A 3,849-nucleotide genomic window follows, 5' to 3' on the forward strand; every position below is an offset into this window, starting at 1 on the left:
GATTTGCAGGGCCTAAGAAGTAGTGAAGAAGTGGAGCACGGGAAGATAAAGTTAATCATGGGCAATAGGAAAGCATCACCTGTGACCAAGATTGGAGTGTATTCTTTATTTCTTAATAATGGGTTAACTTTAGATTTGAATAAATGTTGTTTCTCGTCAAAAATGGCGAGAAATATTATTTCCCTTCATAGTTTGTACAACCAAGGATTCACATTTTCATTTGATAAAAAATTGGTGTTATTGATGCTTTTTATAATGATGTGTTTTGTTTTAAAGCATTTCCTTGTGATGGTGTATATGAAACTGTGTTGATTCTAAACAACTTAGGAAATAATGTATTTCATTTTGATTCTTCGATTACCTTGGATAAAGCATCCTTGTGGCATTGTCGTCTTGGACATGTCAACAAGAAGCGCATTGGCCAATTCTAAAAGGCTGGAATTTTGGAATCATTTGACCTAAAATCAGATGATAGTTGCGAGTCTTGTTTACTTGGAAAAATGACAAGGTCACCCTTCAATGCTACTTGTGAGAGGGGTGAAGGTTTATTGGACCTCATATACACAGACGTGTGTGGACCCTTCAAGACTGCCACTAGGGATGCTAATCGCTATTATGTGACTTTTACTGATGATTACAGTAGATATGGATATATCTACTTAATCAAGCATAATTCAGAAACCTTTGGAAAGTTCAAAGAGTTTAAGCAGGAAGTGGAGAATCAACTGGGTAGGAACACCAAGACGCTCTGATCTGATCGGGGAGGAGAGTATCTTAGCATTGGGTTCCTTGACTATCTTAAGGAATGTGGGATTGCCTCACAATTGACACCTCCTAGGACACCATAACTGAATGGTGTGGTTGAGAGATGCAATCGAACCTTGTTGGACATGGTTCATTCCATGATGAGTCGAGCTTCGTTACCAATCTCATTCTGTGGGTATGCCTTAGAGACTGCCGACCATATCCTCAATCTAGTCACTACCAAAAGGGTTGCGAAAACACCTCACGAGATGTGGACTGGGAAAGTTCCTAATCTAGACCACATCAAGATTTGGGGTTGCGAGGCTTTCGTGAGGCACGATTCTCATGAAAAGCTCGAACCTCGAAGTGAGAGGTATATTTTCATCGGCTACCCATAGAAATCCTTTGGTTACCTCTTCTACAGACCCAGTGAGAATGTGGTCTTTATGGCAATGAGAGGAGTCTTTTGTCAAGGAGAATTTATAAGCCAAGGACACAGTGGGAGGAAAATTGACCTTGAAGAGCTTCAAGAGTCAAGCGGTGAAGGAACCTCAAACATTAGCGACCAATCTGAGGAGGAAACTCCTGTTGAGCCGATAGATGAGTCCATACCTCCGAGGCATTCCACTAGAATTAGGAACACACCTGATTTTTCTTATGGTTATCACATCACTACTTAAGGTGATACATTTATCAGTGACAGTATACTGATAGATTTGGATGAAGCTAATAATTATAGGGAAGCCATGGCAGGGCCTGAGTCTGCTAAATGGAAGGAGGCAATGGACAGTGAGATTTAGTCCATTTATGACAATCAAGTTTGGAACTTGGTTCACAATGTACCAGGTCGTTAGAAAGTTAGGTGCAAATGGATCTTCAAAAGAAGACCGACATGGATGGGAAGGTGCACACTTACAAAGCGTGACTGGTGGCGAAGGGCTTTACTCAAACTCCAGGAGTTGTCTATGATGAGACCTTCTCACCAATAGAGAAAATTAAGTCTATTAGGGGTTCTGCTAGCCATAGCTGCATTTCATGATTATTAAATATGGCAAATGGATGTCAAAACCGCTTTCCGTAATGGAAAGTTGGTTGAGGATGTTTCCATGAATCAGCTAGAGGCCTTTGTCGATGCAAAGTACCCTAATAGAGTGTGTAAGCTTGAGAAATCCATTTAAGGATTGAAACTAGCAGATGGAATCTTTGCTTCGATGAGAAAGTCAAAGATTTTTGCTTTTTGAGGACCGAGGATGAGTCCTGTGTATATGTTACGGCTAGTAGGAGTATAGTTAGTTTTTTGGTACTGTATGTGGATGACATACTACTCATAGGAAATGACATCCCAACTTTGCAGGAGGTTAAGTATTGGTTTGGCAAGTGTTTTGCTATCAAAGACCTTGGAGAAGCTGCCTATATCCTAGGGATAAGAATACTGAGAGACAGGAGTAAAAAACTAATTGGACGTAGTCAGAGTACCTACTTGGATAAGGTGTTGAAGAGGTTCAACATGTAGAATTCCAAGAAAAGAGACTTACTGATCCAGCGCAATGCCAGACAGAGTAAGACTCAAAGTCCGAGTACAGAGACTGAGATAGTTGAGATGAGTCGATTACCATATGTTTCCACTGTTGGCTCGATCATGTATGTTATGACTTGTACTCGTCCTGATGTGGCCATTGCCTTGAGCATGGTCAGCAAATATCAGGGAAACCCTAGCAAGGCTCATTGGACTACGGTAAAGAATATTCTCGTGTACCTACGGAGGACCAAGGACTGGGTTCTTACCATCGGTGGGAGTGATGACTTGAGAGAAGTAGGGTATAGCGATGCTAGTTTTCAGACTGATAGGGATAATTTCCGCTCTCAGTGAGGCTGGGTCTTTACCCTGAATGGAGGAGCAATTACTTGGCAAAGTTCCAAGCAGGAGACAGTAGCTGATTCTACTTGTGAATCAGAGTACATAGCAGCAAGTGAAGCGACAAAGGAGGCAATATGTCTGAAGAACTTCATTGGAGACCTTGGAGTTGTACCAGCTATATAGGAGCCTACGAAGATTTTCTGTGACAGTAATCGTGCGGTTGCCTTAGTCAAGGAACCAAGAGATCATGGTAGATCTAGACACATTAACAAAAAATATCACTTAATAAGACACTAGATAGAAGAAGGGCTCCTCATGGCGAAGAGGGTATCGTTAGAAGAAAACCCTATAGATCCCCTCACCAAGGGACTGACTAGTGTTCAACATTTGCAGCATGCGAGGAGCATCGGGTTGAGAGACGATATTAGTTTTAATAATTAGATAGCTATTTCTGAAACTTGGAAAATGTAATTCAAATTTTATGATTAAATAAAAGCTGTCGTTTATTTATAAGAAAGGTGTTACTATTTATGTTAATCATATACTATTGTTTCAATTTTTTCATGTTTTGACTTCCAGAATAATTATTTTATTCAAAACTCTCCATAGTCGGTCATACGTTGGAAGTAGGTATTGAATTAAGGTAGTCATTAATTTGGCTTGTAATATTTGTCTAAGGTGCATTAGATAGGACAATGGTTGCAACAACATTCATGAGTTCTCATAAAGTTTGAGTATTGGATTAAACCCACACTCACTTGTATCACTTCATGGAATTTATCTTGAGTGATCGTGAGACGGTAATATCATATATATATCTTCAAACCTAGAAATATGAGTTGTTGACAATGAGTTAGTTATCCATTGATTGTACGTAAATGCATTAGTAACTTGATGTCATAAAACATGCTTTTGTGCATAATTCATTGATTAGTTAGTACAAGCATATGAGTCGAAGTTTATTTTTTCATTCTAGCAATAGAAGCAATATCTAGGCCCCTCGATGATTTGGTTTTGACTTATGTCTCGGGCCCGGTCAGAACGTAATTGATGTGTTCAATTTAGTTCTATGTCAAACTAATCAAAGATCGAGAAACAATTGTTGGACAATAAGTACGACATTGTTCCATGTATTTTTCTGGCTGATATCTTTAGAATAGAGGATTATATGATCACTTATCTAAAATGGCGCTTCATAGTTCAACAGAGTTTTAAAGAGCTACGATTGATGGTTGGTTCCTGAAGTT

The sequence above is a fragment of the Lactuca serriola genome, chromosome 5 (genome assembly GCF_051521515.1).
Source record: "Lactuca serriola cultivar US96UC23 chromosome 5, Lser_US96UC23_V15, whole genome shotgun sequence".
NCBI classification, from domain to species: domain Eukaryota; kingdom Viridiplantae; phylum Streptophyta; class Magnoliopsida; order Asterales; family Asteraceae; genus Lactuca; species Lactuca serriola.